This window comes from Lepus europaeus, chromosome 12 (genome assembly GCF_033115175.1).
Source record: "Lepus europaeus isolate LE1 chromosome 12, mLepTim1.pri, whole genome shotgun sequence".
Lineage (NCBI taxonomy): Eukaryota > Metazoa > Chordata > Mammalia > Lagomorpha > Leporidae > Lepus > Lepus europaeus.
The window spans coordinates 12,995,029-13,014,275 of NC_084838.1; positions in this window are offsets into that span (position 1 = coordinate 12,995,029).

Genomic DNA, 19,247 nt, shown 5'->3' on the forward strand with positions numbered 1-19,247 from the left:
CACCCACACACCGAAGGTGGGAAGTCCTAGTGGTGAGTGAGTCCTCCTGCCTCCCCTCCCCCACTCCCATCTGCCTCCCGGCCAGCCCAGGTCCCTGTACGACGTGACTTTTATTTTTAGCCCTCACTGTCTCTGCGCAGCTGGCTGTGAGGCCCGCTGGGTGCAGGCCAGCCCCAGGATTGCCACCTCCCTGCCAATAGGGGTCTCCAGAGAGCCCAGTTTCCTGGCTCTGGGACCTTGCCAGCCTGTGAGCAAGCTCCCAACATCCCTTGCAAGTAAATAGAATCCACACGATAAGTGAAGTGGTTGTTACAAGTTAGGAGGTGGCAGGGCTGGGTCTTGGAAGCAAGTTGTTAGCTTGAGTCTTCCTCCCAAAAGCATAACACCTCCCGGGGGCTGGAGCTGTGCACCCTGCCAGCTCAACTCTGGGCAGCTGCTGGGTGTCACGCAGTCTTTCCCTGGAGGTGTTTTCAACCTTGGAAAAGTGTGCTAAGCAAGAACAGAGCAGGCAATCACATTGGAAGGAAAGGGCATGGTGGATGAAGGCTGGCCCAGGGTGTGCAGCCCAGCATCTCAGAACGTTGTGAGTGGGAATAACAGAGATCCACACAAGCCAAGAGCAAAAACTAGGATTGCCTGGGGCTTCGGAACCCCAGCTTTGGCAGCAGGGAAGCCTGGGTTCCAATCCCAGCCTCATTTTTCAGAGCTCTCTGGCCTGCCCCCCCCCCCAGCCTCAGTCTCCCCCATGACACAACTGATGTGCTAGTGGTTAGAAGCCTGGATGAGATCACGGACGTGGGTGCTCGATGCAGCACCCCGCCACATCCTGGCTGCTGTCAGTGTCGTCAAGGGCTTGCTGTGTGTGAGCCCTGCGCTGAGTGCCACCTCATGCCTCTCGTCCCGGCAGCACAACAACCCCGCGAGGTAGCTGCCCTTCCAGTCACCACTTTAAAGAAGAGGAAACTGAGGCAGAGAAGAGCGGTCACCCTGCGAGGTCCCACAAGTGAGGCCGAGCCTGGGTTTTTCGTTACAGCTTGGATACAATCCACCCCCCATACAACTCTGTATTATGTGCAGCTGTGCGGCCATCACCACAGTCAATTTCAAGACATTTTCATCACCCCAAAACGAAACCTTGTAGAGAAAAAAGAGAAAAAAGAAACCGACCCAAACTCTCCCCGTTCACCCCCATCCCAGTCCTGGCCAACCACCATCTACTTTCTGTGTCTGCAGATCTATCGGCCTGTTCTGGACGTCCGCTCACTCATCCGGGCACGCTCGCACCAGGAGCCTGGGTTGGAGATTCAGGGCCGCTGCCTGGGTTAAAGCACTCTGCCTCCTTTCTGAGAGGGAACCCCGGAAACGTTCCCGTGGGTTGTGCCCCTTGCTCCCCTCAAAGGGGAACGCTTACATCGCGTGTGTCCAGGGTCACACACTTTCAGAAATAATAGTCCTTGTCTGCAAAACGGGGTGCAGCTATGCCCGTTTTCTGGGATTGATGCGAGGATTATGCAAATTCAGCCACGTAAAGTGCTTAGAACCATGCCTGACTCACGGAAGGACCTCGGCAAAGTATGCTCCTTGTGGCTACCTGACTGCAGCTTCCAGTAGCTGACATGACTGATGAACCTGAGCAAGCGACACTGTCTGGTTGCTAGCCGAAGCCCCATTGTAAAAACCAGGACACTGATGCTCTGAGTTTAAGGTGCACTTCAAGGTTAAGCTAGTATATCAAGAGGCTGTGAGGGGCCGGCGCTGTGGCACAGAGGGTTAAAGCCATCGCCTGAAGTGCCAGCATCCCATATGGGCACCAGTTCTAGTCCCGGCTGCTCCTCTTCCAATCCAGCTCTCTGCTATGGCCTGGGAGAGCAGTGGAAGATGGCTCAAGTCCTCGGGCCCCTGCACCCACGTGGGAGGCCTGGAAGAAGCTCCTGGCTCCTGGCTGCTTGCTTCTGGCTTCGGATCAGCGCAGTTCCAGCCATTGCAGCCATCTGGGGAGTGAACCAGCAGAAGGGAGACCTCTCTCTCTGTCTCTGCCTCTCTGCAACTCTGTCTTTCAAATAAATAAAACTTCTTTATCTTCTTTTTTTTGACAGGCAGACAGTGAGAAAGAGAGAGACAGAGAGAAAGGTCTTCCCTTTTCCGTTGGTTCACTCCCCAAGTGGCCGCTATGGCCAGCGCGTTGCAGCCGGCAAGCTGCGCCGATCCGAAGCCAGGAGCCAGGTGCTTCTCCTGGTCTCCCATGCAGGTGCAGGGCCCAAGGACTTGGGCCATCCTCCACTGCACTCCGGAGCCACAGCAGAGAGCTGGACTGGAAGAGGAGCAACCGGGACAGAATCCGGTGCCCCAACCAAGACTAGAACCCAGGGTGTGGGCGCCGCAGGCAGAGGATTAGCCTAGTGAGCCGCGGTGCCAGCAATAAAACTTCTTTAAAAAAAAAAAAAAAAAGAAGAGGCTGTGAAATAGACCAAAGTTCTCTAAATTCAAACGGGTCATCCTCTGGCCAAGTTATAGCTGATCAGCCCCTTCCTAGCCCCTCCCTTGGGATAGTCCTGCCTCTCCCAACCCCCCACCCGGCACCAGTATGAAGGCTCAGCCCCCAAGGCCCCTCCTTGGTTGAGCCTGCCTCCCCTCCTTCGGTCGCCTGCACAGCACAGTGCACTGGGGGGATAGAACCCTCCTGTGAGGGCCATTTTCTGTGTCACCCAGGGGTCACCGTGAGGTATGTGTAGATGTGAGTAGCATTTATTCATAGTCAGTTGGCTTTGGGGGCAGATCATGCTTGTTGGTGAGGGTGCAGCTGATGCGGTCCCTGGAAAGGCACTGAGAGCAGAGTCCCCCTGTGGCCCAGAGCCGCGGGGCCTGCCTGAGGATTGGAGGCTGCCATCCTGCAGCCCACCCTGTGGATTTCAGACCCGCCTCGCAGGACCCCACAACCCCGAAAGTCCGTCTCTTGCCATCAGTCAACCTGAGACAGTCTAGAAGGTTTGCTTTTAGGCTTTTTTTTTGGGGGGGGGGGAGAATTACGGAGAGGGACACACACACACACACACAGAAAGAGAAAGAGAGAGAGAGATGTCTTCCACCCACTGATTCACTCCCTAAATGGTTGCAATGGCTGGGGCTGGGACAGGCCAAAGCCAGGAGCTTCATCCAGATCTCCCACGTGCATGGAGGGGCTCAAGCACTTGGGCCATCTTCCAATGCTCTCCCAGGCACATTAGAGGGAGTGAGAATGGAAGTCAACCAGGGGCCGGTGTTGTGGCGCAGCGACTTAAAACCTTGGCCTGAAGCGCCGGCGTCCCACCTGGGCGCTGGTTCTAGTCCTGGCTGCTCCTCTTCCGATCCAGCTCTTTCCTGTGGCCTGGGATATCAGTGGAAGATGGCCCAGGTCCTTGGACCCCTGCACCCATGTGGGAGACCTGGAGGAAGTTCCTGGCTCCTGGCTTCGGATCAGCACAGCTCTGGCCATTGTGGCCAGTTGGGGAGTAAACCAGCAGATGGAAGACCTCTCTCTGCCTCTCCTCTCTCTGTGTAACTCTTTCAAATAAATAAATAAATATTTTTAAAAAAGGAAGTGAGCAGTCAGGACTCCAAACACTGCCTATATGGGATGCTGGCACTTCAGATGGTGGCTTGACCTACCAGGCCACAGTGCCAGCCCCTGTTTTTAAACACTGTCCTATTTTCTAAGTGCAAATTGTTTTGAAATGGATAAAATACATAATAATTTAAATAGGGTAAAGGCAGGGTCCATTTCATGGGATGTAGATGAAGGTTCCCAAGAGTATTAGGGAGGATTATATGAAAGCGCTGGTGCAGCCAGTGGATCAACACAGTGGGAACCTCACCCAATGCCTCTTTAAGGCCATCTGCTCACCTCTGTGGCCAGGGCAGAACAGAGCTTACTGGAACTTTCTATGCATTGTCTCTTTAGAAGCTGGCTTCCTTCCTTTGGGAGTCCTAGTAACCCAGGAGGCCAGGGGACAGTCAGCCCTCAGCAGGGGCTCCCTCTGGAGCTGGACAGGAAAGAGCACTGGACGTAGCATCCTTTACGCTGGGTTCCCATCCTGACCTGCTCCATCCCAGCTTCGTGGCCTTGAGCCCCGTCTCAGCACCAGCCCTGAGGCCACCTCTCACACTGGGCAAAGTCGGAGAACAAAGTCCTGAGCAGTGGGTGCGGGTGTGTGGGCTGGGCTCACGCTCCCCGACATGAATGGCCCCCAGGAGGGTTAGCGAAGCTGCAGGCCCGTCTCTGAAGTCTTCCACCAACGGTAAGTCGTTTCTTTAAGTATCCACTCATCAAACCCCCCTCCTGGTGCCTCCTAGGTGTCCGGCACTGTGCTGGCACCAACCCAGCGCACAGGCAGGTGGCCCAGACAGACAGGGGATGGCAGCAAATCAGTGCGCTTGCACACAGCCCGGGCGGCCCAGGGGCTGGAGGGGCCGGCCGAGAGCCAGAGTCTGCCAGCTCCCCTCACTCCCCGGGGGCCGGCCCAGCCCGCCCAGCACCCGAAGCATATGGAAGGCATTCAGCCAGCAGCGCTTGCGTTCCAAACACGTGGCTCCGAGCTCCCAGGCGTCTGTTCCTGGAACGCGCCAGGCCCTCTCTTGGCCTGATAAGGGGGCCTCCCGCTGCTCCTTTCGCGGGAGCCTGGCCAAGGCCGGGCAGGGGAGTCTCGCTCAGTCTGCGTGAGGGGCTCCCCGCTGGCCCTAGACAGGGGAGTGGGAGGTGGCCTGGGGGAGAAGGGGCCAGGTGGCCGCTGGGAGGGCTGCAAGCCCAATGTCCTGTGGCTTTGTTGTTGCAAAATAATGAAAACATTGAAGCCTCTGCTTAGCAGGCAGAGTGAAAGATAAAAGAAAAATCGTCCTAGGGTTGGCATTCAGGGCCCCAACGGAACTTCAGATGGGGTCTCCCTTACCTTTGTCCTAGTTCTCCTCCTGGGGCCCATGCATCAGGTGAGGGCTGCTTGAGGACCACTCCTGGCTGGGGAGGCCCATTACTGAGCGCCAGCCCTGTGACAGGCAGGAGGCCACGCGAACCCCCGCTGCTTGGCCTCTGCCGGAAGTGGGGTCCCAGCTGACCGATGAGGTGACCACAGCTCAGAACTGGAATCCACCACGCCAGGGGTCTGCAGACTGGCCATGCATCCAGTCCCCCGTGGGCTTGTTAAAACCGAGTGCCGGGCTCGCACCCTGAGTTCTCTGATTCATAGTTCTGGGGTGGGGCTGGAGAATTTGCATTCAGGACAGGCTCCCCATCTGGGACCACATGTTGAGAACGCCTGCCCTACGCAATAGTGCTCTGAATCGGCGTCTGGCGCATAGGCAGACCTTCAGTCCATCAGCTGACCTCTCCCACCACAAGGGTCTCTGCTGAAGGGCATCCTGGCCGCCCACCTGGCCTCGTATCCTCAGGGGAGTGACCCCAGTCACCCCTGAACGCTCTCCCTGCACCCCTTCTGAATGTGCACACACCCATCCGGCGGGAAGGTCAAGTTGCCCTTCAGGATGAATCTGCTGTCTGTCATGATCACATGAGAGGGTCAGAGCTAGGGGGAGGGGAGGCTGCAGAAGACCGCCAGAGGCTACCAGCAAAGGGATCCCCACCTCCTGGGCTAGGGAATTCGGTGATGGGGCAGCCAGCAGGGTGCTCAGCACCTGAGCAGGCGGGGAAGAGAAGGGTGGAGCTGAGGGAGCCCCCTGCCGTCTCTGCTGTAACCAGAGGAGCAGAGACCTGGGACTTTCTGCTGTAATCGCTCAGCAGGTGCATGTGGCTTCTTTGTCAGACTCCAGCCAGCTCAGGCAAGGGGCCATCATCCTCTACTCCTGCTACCTACCTTTTTGTGAGGTTATTCAATAATGACCTTCGTGGGGCCAGCACTGTGGCATAGGCTAAGCTTCCCCCTGCAGCGCCGGCATCCCATATGGGTGCCAGTTTCTATCCCGGCTGCTCCACTTCTGATCCAGCTCTCTGCTATGGCCTGGGAAAGCAGTGGAAGATGGCCCAAGTGCTTGGGCTCCTGCACCCTTGTGGGAGACCCAGAAGAGGCTCTTTCTCCTGACTTGGGATTGGCCCAGCTCTGGCGGTTGTGGCCATTTGGGGAGTGAACCAGCAGATAGAAGACCCCTCTCTCTCTCTGCCTCTCAAATAAATAAATAAATCTTTTTTAAAAAAATGACCTTTATATTGGCCGGCGCTGCGGCTCGCTAGGCTAATCCTCTGCCTGCGGCGCCAGCACACCGGGTTCTAGTCCCGGTCGGGGCACCGGATTCTGTCCCGGTTGCCCCTCTTCCAGGCCAGCTCTCTGCTGTGGCCAGGGAGTGCAGTGGAGGATGGCCCAAGTGCTTGGGCCCTGCACACCATGGGAGACCAGGAGAAGCACCTGGCTCCTGCCATCGGATCAGCGCGGTGCGCCGGCCGCAGCACGCCTACCGCGGCGGCCATTGGAGGGTGAACCAACGGCAAAAGGAAGACCTTTCTCTCTGTCTCTCTCTCTCACTGTCCACTCTGCCTGTCAAAAAAAAAAAATGACCTTTATATAGGAGAGTGTTTTAAAGGACCGAAAGAATGACAGGTGCCACTGGTTAAGTGCCTGTTAGACAGCGACACTTGGCCTGCCCATTCTCCTGCAGTCCTCCCCACAGCCCTGGCAGAGCAGGGCTGAGATTACTCCCAATGCACAGATGAGGAAAATGAGGCTCAGGCAGGTTAAGCCATTTAGCAGAGGCCCTAGTCACTAGGACATGACAGGGCTATTATCTCCAAACCGCCGCTTTCCACTCCATCGTTCTGCCCTCATTTCCTGAACACCTGCTCTGCGTGCACAGCCCTGGGTGGAACCGCGAAATGAATCATTCAAGTAGTCACTTATTCAATAATCTTCTTTTTTTGAACACTTACTATTTTTATGCACTTATTTATGTATACCATGCCTTATTCCAGAGAGCACTTAACGTCTTTACTTGATATACAAGAGAATACAGTTCTAAAGGAATGGTCATGTGACAAGCCACAAATGGGAAACAGACCGTTGGAAAAGTCAGAAGCAGCCTGGGAATGAGACAGGTTACACCAAGGGCCGCTCTTGGGGTCCTACTTGCTATGGGGACAGGCGCCCTAAATTGCTCTTTGCACGTTCCAGCAGCCAAAACTTGATCCCGCCCCTTTCATCCTGTCCGTTAAACAACACCGACACACCAGTAGCTGGGGCAAAACCAAAATTCTCAGAGGCCCTGAGGCCGCTGAGAGCAGAGAGGTCATTTTCTAGTGAGTTGGCATAAAGAACTCAGATATCCCCAGACATCTGATTGCACACACAGGTCTCGGGGGCTGCTTCGCCAACCCGCCTCTGTGCTGGCTCAGGTCCCAGCTCTGAGCCCAGAGAGAGGGCGGCACGAGGCAAGCGCCCACTCCCTGCAGCCTGCCCAGAGCTGCAGCAGAGGCTCACAGCAGACCGCAGGTGAGCTCGTTTGGCCTGAGCTTTTCGTTTAAATTGTTGGAATCTGTTGTTGATTTGAAATGCTTAGGTCTCACATTTGAAAATCCAGATTCTGTCAGTCTTCTTAAATAAAACGAGATTTAACCACATGGAGTTCCCTCTCCTGGAAGACCAGCCTTGCGAGGGCATAGCCAAGTGTTCTCCACAAAAGCCCTGTTTGCTTCGGCTCGGCAAGTAACCAGGGGAGCGCATTCCTGCTTGGGTGCTGTGGACCGTGGACATCAGCGGGTATCAGCATCACCAGGTAACCCGCCTCCAGAGCGGGGTCCCAGGGCAAGCTCCCTGTATTTGAGATGGGCACCTTTCTTACAGTTGCTTGCAACGTGGTCTCTCCCATGCTCCTGACAGCACAGAGCGCTGGCGGGGCGCTGGGTGTCTGCACAGCCTCTTGGAGCCCCTGATCCAGAACAATAGATCAGTAGGTTTCTTCCAACACATCTTTGGGCGAATACAGTGGAGTGTGTGAGTTCAAGGTTATCCTCCCTGGCGGGTGCCAGGAACAGCACTCCTCCAGGTGGCTGGGTCAGCACTGACGCATGTGTTATAAATTAGAGGCCTCCGTCTTGGCTGGACACTAGAACCATCTGGGAGGGCTTTGCAACCCACACTCCCCAACCTAGACCAGTGAAAGCAAGGTCTCTGAGGATGAGAACACAGGCGCCCACATTTTAAAGCTCCCCAGGTGACCTCAGGGTCCTGCCAGGAGGAAAGATCAGAGCCTAGACACAGTGGCTTCCCTGTGCCAGGTCTGGTACTGCCTGCCGAGGGGGAGGTGAGGGGCTGGACTGTTAGGATAGGGGTGATGGGTGGAAACACAGGGCAGGGGCTAAGCCAGCCTGGGGCACCCAAACTCTCCCCAGCAGAGGAGAAGCGTGGGCTGAGCTCAGGGAATAAACACCACGTAGCCACACCAAGAAGGGGAAGGCAACCCCAGCCAAGGCAAGGGTACAGTTCAAGGTTTTGAGGCCCAACTGGAGGGAGGGAAGGAGGGAAGGAGGGAAGAGGGGGAAAGGGCGGGAACGGACCAAATCCTAAGAGCCTTGTGTGCTAAGCTAAGGAGATTGAACCCGAACAAGCCAAGGAGTCCTGTGGATGAGCAAACCCATGATGGGCTGGGGTTACCAAGGAGGGCTTCCTGGAAGAGGTCAGACTTTGAGTTGAGGAAAGGCTAGGATTTAGAAAACCAGCATCTTGATAAGCTAGTGAAAACCCCTCCCTCCCCCACCCCGTTTGAAACGGTTTGAATCATAGACTGGCTGTGTTAAAGATGTGTTTGTCTCTGATTTGAGAGCTGCGGTTTCTCCATAACAGACTCTGGGCCCCAGCCTTTGACTAGGAACCAGGAAGGAATGAGGAACACAGCCGTCTGCCCAGCGAGCTCATTACCGCGGTGCAGCGGGCCGCCCCAGCGCCATGGCGTCACCGGCTTCTTCCTCCGGCAGCGCCTCGCTCCTAGCTGGTCAAGGTTTCAGTACATTTTTATGGGCTGCCCCAGAGCCAGCTGGAAGTTCTTTTTCCATAAACCCTCCCTGAGACAAGTAGCCAGGTTTCACATATTAAAGTGAAAATGTCAAAAGGGTTGTTTAAAAAAAAAGAAAGAAAAAGAAACGCAGGCTGATTTGTGGGACCTGGGCTCGCAAAACTCGGTTGGGGCCCAATAGCATCTGCCCATTTATTTTCTGCAAAACTGATGGTCAAGTTAGAAGGGTGATCATTGTCGCCAGTTTATCCATTCGCTCAGCAAACACTGGCCATTGCCTGGATGCCAGGCCTGGAGCTGGGCGCTGATAGGCTGCCTCGGGCAGCACGGCCCCAGCCCCACCACTCTCCAGGGAGCAAAATCTGTTCTGGTTTACAGACGCTTTTGCAAGCAATTTTGTGGGCTGTATGTATCCCCATTTTTCAGAAAAGGATATCAAGGCTTCTAGAAATCAGATAACTTCCTCAGTGGTAGAAACTGACCTTGGGTCATCCAAGTCCAGAGCCCAAGTTCTATCCATGGCAGCTTGCTCCTTTCATTTTTTTTTTTTTTTTTTTTTTGACAGGCAGAGTGGACAGTGAGAGAGAGACAGAGAGAAAGGTCTTCCTTTGCCGTTAGTTCACCCTCCAATGGCCGCCGCGGCTGGCGCGCTGAGGCCGGCGCACCGCGCTGATCCGATGGCAGGAGCCAGGTGTTTCTCCTGGTCTCCCATGGTGTGCAGGGCCCAAGCACTTGGGCCATCCTCCACTGCCTTCCCGGGCCACAGCAGAGAGCTGGCCTGGAAGAGGGGCAACCGGGACAGAATCCGGTGCCCCAACCGGGACTAGAACCCGGTGTGCCGGTGCCGCAAGGCGGAGGATTAGCCTGTTCAGCCGCGGCGCCGGCCTCATTTTCTTTTATTTAAAGGCTCGTTTAATTATTTGAAAGGCAGGTTACAGGAGATGGGGCAGGGTGGGAGGAGTGAGAAAGAATCTTCATTGGCTGGTTCACTCCCCAAATGGTCACAATGACTGGGGCTGGGCCAGGCTGAAGCCAGGAGCCAAGAACTCCACCGGGTCTCCCACATGGACACTCAGGCCATCTGCTGCTGCTTTTGAAACCAGGAGCATTAGCAGGGAGCCGGATCAGAAGTGGAGCAGCTGGACTCAAACCAGTGCTCATATGGTATGGTCACCTTTCAGGTGGTGGCTTAACTCTCCATGCCACAACGCCAGCCCCAACCTGCTCCTTTGTAAGCAATACCATCTACTGTTATTGGCTTAAGTTGGGCAACAGCTCTGAGAAGTTCAGTCGTGACTTATAATCTGCCCAGCATCTACCCCCACCTTAAAACTCTAGTATCACTTCCTGCTGCCACCATCACTTTGGAAGCCTAGTGGAGCCAAATCCTACCCCAGCATCTCCACCTGCCCGGATGATGAACAGGGGTGTGTGGAGTACAACCTCAGCCAAGCAGATACTCAGTCTCAGACTGACTCCTGCATGAGTGGTGAGGGAACTATTGGGAATTGAATTCCCTCAGGGGAGGACCCTGGATCAGACTGTACCTGCTACCTTCCCTGACCTGGAGTCCTGAAGTTCCCTTGGCTCTGGCTTTGGTCCAAGTCTGTTCCTCACTGTCCTCTATTGAGAACCCCTCTGTTGGTCTTGATTGCTCCTAACCAAGAATCTCAACTGGTAGATGGCAGGTTGCAGGTCTCCATCTTATATACAGAGCTGGTGGGAAATGGGAACCTTCCTTGGTGTCGTGGACCCTAACCAAAGAGTCCCTTATCAGGAAAACCAGTTTGGGATGCTGTGAAAATGTTGGCACAACCTCTGTTGCCAAGGCCTGAGACACATCACAGCAGAGAGACCCAGTTGTCCAGGCTACATCCCAAAAAGCCAGGCACAAAGTCCTGTTCATGTCTCACTGCTGGACGCCAAACCTTTCAACTCTGCTAGCTGTCACCATGCTTGTTCCCTGTACAACTCCACCCCTCCCCATCCGGCCCTTCTGGCCTTTTAAGGGTTGTGTGTGTGTGTGTGTGTGTGGAAAAGGAGTCTGAAGTCCTAGCCATGGGTGTGCTCTCTGCTGAAGGAGGGACGTGCTGGGTCTAGGGACAGAGAGCCAGGAGGGCAGGGGTGGGCAGAGACCTGCACACATGTCCCTAGGTGCTCTGGAGAGGGGCTGGGAGGGGCGGGACTGTGGAGGACAGTGCATCGATCAGTCCCTGGAGAAACAACCAATGGAGGCTTGCTTGCTAAAACGATGTAGGTATTCCAAGGAGCTGGCTCACAGGACTTTTTAAAAAAAGACTTGCTTATTTGAAATGCAGAAGAAAAGACAAAGAGAGCAAGATCACCTATCCACTGGCTCACTCCCCCAAATGACCACAGCAGCCAAGTCTGGGCCAGGCTGAAGCCAGGAACTCCATCCAGGTCTCCCATGTGGGTGGCAGACGGCCAAGCACTTGGGCCATCTTCTGCTGCCTTTCCAGGCACATTAGCAGGAAGCTGGATCAGAAGCGGAGCAGTTGGGACTCAAACTGGCGCTCAGATACCGGAAGCCGACATCAAATGCAGTGGCTTCACCCGCTGTGCCGTAATCCCAGCCTAATGAGGCAGAGTTGTTTTCCTCTGTTTTCTTCAAGTTGTTTTCTTCATGTTTGCTTTTAAGACCTTCAACTGATTGGCTGCAGCCCACCCCATGATGGAGGTGATTTCCTTAAAGGCGGCTGCTGGCAGATGTTAACCACACATGCAAGATGCCTTCACGGCAAGACCTGAATTGGTGTTGGATTAGATAACTGGATACGGTAGCCTAGCCGAGTTGACACATCCATGAACCTTCCTGGAGGTGTCTGCCCAGCGTGGTAGCACCTGTGCCTGTCAGGGGCATTGACTGCAGGCCACTGAAGCAGTGGTTGGGGTGAGGGGCACCCAAGCTGACACTGGGCTGTGATGAGTGCGTGCTTCATGGCCACACCGAGGGTACACTGCCAAGTGCTGGGGGTGGGTGAATAACTCGGGCATGGTTTGAGCCAGGCTCTTCCTTGCTTTCTCTGTGGCCTGCACAGACCAAGCCCCTGGCTGCAGAGGCCTGCTGTGTGCTGTGTGCAGTGCCCACTCTTTTTTTTTTTCCTTTTGCCTAGCATCCTTTGTTATATTTCTTGCTTGGTTCCATGTCCATACACACTGTGCCTGCTGTCCCTACCAGCCCTATCTAACTCTTGGGGGTTCCTGCCTGCCTGTTGACTGCCCTCTTATGTTCTAACCACTCCCTCCACCCCACTCCAGCCACCACACACCTACCTGGGCCCACCACTGCCTCCCAGGTGAGATCCCGACCTGAGAAGTCTGGATCTGAACCACATCTGAAATGAGGCACCCCTGCCCACAGTCTCCTACTCCCAGGCAAGTCTCCCACACAAGCAGGGCTCCCTCCACGCAGCCCCAGCCCAGATGTTTCCTCTCTGCTGTGGTGGGATGCAGACATGACCTTGAACTGTGATCTGGGAAGAATCAACAGAAGACACGGATCCGAAGGGTTCCAGCTAAGCCTCTTAGAGTTATTGCCCCAATGTACAGACAGGGTCAGAGAGTAGAACAGACAACAGAGAAAGACCAGGCCTGAGAGTTTCTTCTGGGAGCGCTGGAGGACTGGAGGTTATCTTGAAAGAGCCGTGGGACTCCGGGGAAGAATCGCAGCCTCTCCATGCTGAAAGAGACGCCCAAGGTCACTTGAACGTGCCCTCACCCAGACGGAGATTCCCTCCAAAGATCATGTGAATGTGACATGTCACAGAACACTCAACCAGGAGGCTTTCAAAATAAATATTAGTGATAGCAAAACTCAAGAAGACTGCTGGGAACTGGCAAAAGAAACATGACCCACGTCTCTGGACAGGGGGCAGAGACTTTGACCAGCAAGTGGCTTATGCTGGCTTACCACTTGACCTTGAACAAGCCTTTCCTACTCAACTATGAGGGTGCTCTTCCTGCTCCCTCGATTTCAGCTTCCTCCTCTGGAAGTGGAAAGTTGGGTGACTTGACTTGGAAAGGCCTCTCCAGTTGGTGATGTGACCTAGAGTTCTGTGTCTAACACCCCGTCCCTCCCAAGTCCATCACCTACACAATGAAGGAGTCAGAACCTCCACTTTGCTTACCTTGCAGAATTGCTGTGGGGATGAGATGGGAGACATGAAGTACTTTGTCTAAATTCCCAAGAGCTACTCATATATGAGATTTTTGTAAAAGATTTATTTATTTGAAAGGCAGAATTACAGAGAGGTAGAGGCAGAGAGAGAGAGAGAGACAGAGACGGAGACAGAGAGAGAGAGAGGTCTTTCATCTGCTGGTTCACTCCCCAGATGGCCACAATGGCCAGAGTTACGCCAATCTGAAGCCAGGAGCCAGAAGCTTTTCCTGGGTCTCCAATGTGGGTGAGGGACCCAAAGGCTTGGGCCACCTTCCACTGCTTTCGCAGGCCATAGCAGAGTGCTAGATTGGAAGTGGACCAGCTGGGGCTCAAACCGGTGCCCATATGGGATGCCAGCACTGCAGGCAGTGGCTTTACCTGCTATGCCACAGTGCCAGCCCCTATGAGATATTACTTTAAGATGAGATGTTGTATGATATATAGTGTGTCTTTTTTTAATTGATTTTTTATGGTTTTAAAATTTATATTTTTTAAAAGGCAGAGAGAAAGAGAAATAGATCTTCCATCTACTGGTCCAGTTCCTAAATGCTCTTACCACCCAGGGCTGGGCCAGGCTGCAACTCCATCTGGGTGTACCACACGGGTGGCAGGGACCCAACTCCTGGAGCCACCACCTGCTGCCTCCCAAGATGCGTATTAGCAGGAAGCTAGAATTGGAAGCGGAGCCAGGACCGGAAGCAAGGCACTCCAATATGGAATGGGGGTGTCCCTGACTGCTATGTCTAGGTGTCTCACCCTATGTACAGACCTACAGGCAGCTGTCAGTATTCTGAGGACAGGGGGTGGGATGGTTAGAGGCTGTGCAGCCAGACTGCACATCTACCTGTCTGCCCCTGTGTCAAGTGGGACAGTAACAGCACAGGTGAAGCCCCGCACCGTGCCTGGCCTGTGGGGTGCTCTCTGCACACTGTGCACCATCAAGACTACCGTCCAGTCAGTCACAAGGCCAGGAGGAAGCACAGGACAGGGAGATGCGTGCTGGCGTTTAAACACACCAGCCTGACCTGGCTGCCAAGCTCAGCTCACCAAGCCTAGCTGAATCCCACAAATGGCCACTGCAGGGTCACTGTCTCCTTGCTGGCTCTCTTCTATTTCTCAAGCAGTGCAGTTTACCTTATCCTCTTCCTGAAATGTGCAACAAGGGCCCGGGCTCCTTGGGGACCAGTGCTCATGCATTTCCTCTGCCTCCCACATGCCCAGCTTGGGGCTGAAGGGCCCAGCCATCTCACGGAGATTCATTCACAGATAACTTGGTCCCCAGAAACTGCCTTGTGAATATTGAAACTCACTAAAGGACTCCTCTGTATTCTAATGTGGAGATAATTGTAAAGATATCTTTAGGGGCTGGCACTGTGGCACAGTGGGCTGAGGTGCTGTCTGAAGTGCTGGCATCCCATAAAGGTGATGGTTCAAGTCCTGGCTGCTCTACTTCTGATCCAGCTCCCTGCTAATGTGCCTAGGAAAGTAGCAGAGGATGGTCTAAGCGCTTGGGCCCCTGCAGTCATGTGAGAGATCAGCAAGCTCCTGGCTTCTGGCTTTGGATAGGCCCAGCTCTGGCTGTTGTAGCCATCTGGGGAGTGAGCCAGCAATAGAAGATTTTCTCTCTCTCTCTCTCTCTCTCTCTCTCTCTCTCTCTCTCTCCCTCTCTCTCCCTCCTCTTTGTAACTCTTTCAAATACATAAATAAATCTTTTAAAAACAGTGCAATAAAATGGCATAGGTTAACAAAATTACACTGTGCCTTGGCTGTTTAGAATTCCATCTAATTATCTATCATCCACCATCCATCCATCTAGCCAATTCTATTTTTTATAATCACATGGTTTTTATATCAACCGAAAGCTCTGATTGACTATAATATGTAGAATTCATTCATAAAAAAACAGAAGCCAAAACTAGCTATGAAATTAAAAAGACAATGTTTTGATGGGTTACAGCTTTATATGAGATCCTTTAGGAAAATGATTGGGGGCCACTCATTGGTTCTCAACCTTATACTTTGACCAGGAGCTGACCACTCCTTGTCTGATCCCTGCCCCTCCTCCCTGCCACCTTCATCTCAAACAGGCAGACAACGCAGTAAAAGCTTTTCAATCTGGGAAGGGGAAGGATGACAACTGTAGCCCAGCCTCCAGCGTGGTCAGACCTTCACCCTGGGCCACACTAGCTTCAGATCTCTTCCTTCTTCCCCAAGAAATCAAACACTGCAGGTGTAATTCAATCCCCTGAGTGCTCCTGGCTGAGGCCACCACAGCGCTCCTCCCCAGAGGCAGCCCCTATTCTTAACCCAGTGTATTTCCCCTGTACCTTTTAGTACTTTCACTACCTGACTCTATTCCTAAAAATAGAAACCCAGGGTACCTTTGAGTGTTGTTTAAAACTTCTCCTATCACAAGATACAACTGGAATGTGGGTTTCCCTCTAGAATGCCTGTTGAGACTTAGAGCCTGGGTTCATTTTTACTCCAGCATAACATTCCGTCGTATGAACAGATTGCAACCTCTCTGACGGCTGTTGACGGGCAATCAATCAGTCTGGGATCTTTCACAATGATTTGCTGATGGCTGGAGTGGAGTCACTGCATTACGGATAGGAGCATCTTTGGCCCCACTAGACACTGCCAACCTACTCTCTAAAGTCACTGTACCACTTTATGGCTCCTTCAGTGATGCAGGAGGGGCCCACAGGGCCACAGCCTCAGCGCCCCCAGCCCCACTTCTTACTCTGCCTGTCTGGCGGAGGTGCGACGTTGGATCACAGACTTTTTCATTTGCATCTTTCACATGGCCAACGAGGCTGAACATCTTTTCATATTTTGAGCTACTTTGGACATCTAGGTTTCCTTTTTTGTCAACTGCCTGTTTTTGTATCCCTCACCTGTTTTCAAAAATCGGCTTGTTTATCAGCCCACTATTCTCCCTCCACCTGGAATCCATCCCCACACCCCTCTATCTTGATCCTAGGTAAATGCCACCTTTCCCATGAAACTGAGCCCCTAAATAAGCACTAATGACATGACACATTTCTTGTGGCTTTACAATTTCCTGTCTTGTAGCGTTTTAACAGCTTCTCGATTTTGCATACCACTTTCTGGTGTACAGAACACCTGCTCCATCTGTTCAAGTCCCGGCTGCTTCACTTCCAATCCAGCTCCCTGCTAATGCACCTGGGAAAGCAGTGGAGGATGGCCCAAGTGCTTGGGTCCCTGCCACCCACGTGGGAGATCCTAATGGAGCTCCAGGCTCCTGGCTTCGGCCTAGCATAGCCCTGGCCATTGTGACCGTTTGGGGAATGAACCAACTGATGTCACTCCCCCATCTCTGTAACTCTGCCTTTCCAATAAAATCAGTTGAAACCCTGGCCTGAAGTGCTGACATCCCTTATGGGTGCCAGTTTGAGTCCTGGCTGCTCCACTTCTGCTCCAGTTCCCTGCTAGTGTGCCTGGGAGAGCAGTAGATGAAGGCCCAAATCCTTGGGACCCTGTACCCACATGGGAGACCTGGAAGAAGCTCCTGGCTCCTGACGTTGGGTCAGCTCAGCTCCAGCCATTGCAGCCATTTGGGAAGTGAACCAGTAGATGAAAGACCTCTCTCTTTCTCTCTCTCTGTCTCTACCTCTCTCTGTAAGTCTGTCTTTCAAATAAATAAATCTTTAAAAAAATAAAAATCGGGGCTGGTTCTGTGGCACAGCAGGTAAAGCTGCTGCCTGCAGTGCCAGCATCCCTTATGGGCACCGGTTCGGGTCCCGGCTGCTCCTCTTCTGATCCTGCTCTCTGCTACAGCCTGGGAAAGCAGTAGAAGATGGCCCAAGTCCTTGGTCCCCTGCACCCGGGTGGGAGGACAAGGAGGAAGCTCCTGGCTCCAGGCTTTGGATCGACACAGCTCTGGCCATTGTGGCCAGTTGGAGAGTGAGCCAGTGGATGGAAGACCTCTCTCTCTCTCTCTCTCTCTCTCTCTGCCTCTCCTCTCTCTGTGTAACTCTTTCAAATAAATAAATAAATAAATAAATAAATCTTTTTAAAAAAATAAAATTAAAAAATTAAAAGTAACACTGGCTCCTTCATGACCATGTTAAAACTGTGTTATCGTTTATCTGTGCAGTGGCCCTGTGAGATGGGATCCGATCATGATCCCCTTTGAACAGATGGGAGACCTGGCCTAAAGGGGACTCACTCACCCCGGCTCTCACACCGGCTCAGAAGCAGAGCTGGACTCAAAGCCAGCTCTCCCCATGTCCACGCGCAGTCCCTTGCACAAGCCCCTCTTGCTTGTATACACGTGTGTGGCTACTCGTCCAGCACTGACTCCCAGCGAGACTGAGGGCCGCTTTTCTCCTATTCCCCTGGACGCCCCAAGCCCCCAGCTCTAGTCCCACGTTGGGGAGCCACTCACTGGAAACAGTTTCTGGATGAAATTCAATAATCAGCTCTGCACACCCACTGGGCTCCCGGGGCTTTGCATCCATACTTATCTTCCCAACAGCTCTCTTTAGATAAGGAAGGCAGGCTGAAAAGTTGAAGTGACCCTCTGAGGGTCCCTCAGCCAGGAATGGGTGGAGCTGGCCCGTGACCCTCAGAGGTGGGCACTTCCCTCTGTCACCTCTGCCCCCAGCAACCTGCAGGGGGATCCCTTCAGCCTGGAAGCCAGTGGCAGGGCCTCGCTCCCGTCATCAGTCCTGCCCCAGTTGGACACGTGTTCTTGGCAGAGCGTGATTAAGTAGCGCATTCCTGAAGGCCCATGTGGGACTTGGAGATTTGCCTTTGAAGACTGGGAGCCTGTCTGGTGGGGCTGCTCCCTGCTTTCTTTCCAAGCTCAGACAGAGTGCAAGCAGGTGCTCAGGTCTACAAGGTTCTGCCTTGGCTCAAGGACCCAGAAAGGGACAGTAAGGCAGGAGGGGTAGGAGGCAGGCAGCAAGGAGGCAAGTGGGAAAGCCAGGCTAATCAGTGAGGCCGGCTGGACAGACCACACCCCAAGGCCAGGCGGCAGATGGCCAAGGGCGGGCCACTTGACAGCGGCCAGACTGAACTCTGGGGGGTGGGGAAGTGCTGTCCACTGCTCACACCCACGAATGCACACACCCCTCTCTTGTGGCGTCTGCAGTGTGATGGCCCAGGGATTGGTGGGGGGGGGGGGGGGGAAGTGGCGGCGCAAGGGACAGATGGCAGGGCTGGGGGGAGGGGATGTCAGCAAGTGTTCTCACCACCCCTGCCCCCCCCCCCCAAGAGGGAGTCTGGGTGGGGACTTGTCTGCCTCTCCGCCAGGGGGCAGGGACTTTGTCTGATTGGAGCCCTGCCCCTTGCCCCCCAACCCGCTTTGGCTGTGACTGTGCCTGTGGTCTGTCCCTGGGGAGCCGTTTACTCAGAAGCTGTGCCTGTGGGCGCAGTGTCTGCCGCTTCTCTGGGTGCCTGATGCATTCCGTGTGTCCGTGCCAGGCGCCCGGTACCTGTCCGCGCGTGCGTCCGTGTCCCCTCCCAGGGCGGACCGCGACTCTCTCCACCCCGGGGTCTGTGCGGCAGACGCGGTGTGCCGTGACGTGTGTCCGCGCTCCGGGCACAGTGTGGGGGGCGCCCCGCGCTATTTCACGCTCTCTCTACGGAGAGTGGCTGCGGGAAGCGCAAGGTGCGGCGCGTCCCGGGCCTTGTATCTGCGTGTCGGGGCAGCCGTGCGCCTGGGCCCCGCGCGCGCGGCCGCTTCCGTGTGTGCCCGGGTCGGGCGCGGGCTCCGCGTCTCTGTGCGCCCAGGGCCGGCGGGCGGGGACCCGGGCGCAGCGCGGGGGCGGCTCGGGGGCGGGAGCGGGCTGGCGCGGGCGGGCGGCGCTGCGGGGGCCCGGCGGCCGCGGGCTCCAATGGCGAGGGCGGCGCTGCCCCTGCTAATTACATAAGCGGGACGTCAATAATTCGCGGGAAAACGCGAAAAAGATGGCGCCCCGCGCCCGGGGGGCCCCTTCCTGAGCGCCCCGGCCCCTCCCTCCTCCGCCTCCCCCTCCTCCTCGCGGCGCCCCCGCCCCGCCCCGCCCCCGCCGAGACCCCGACCCCGGCCCCACGGGCGGACACTCGGCCAGGCAGC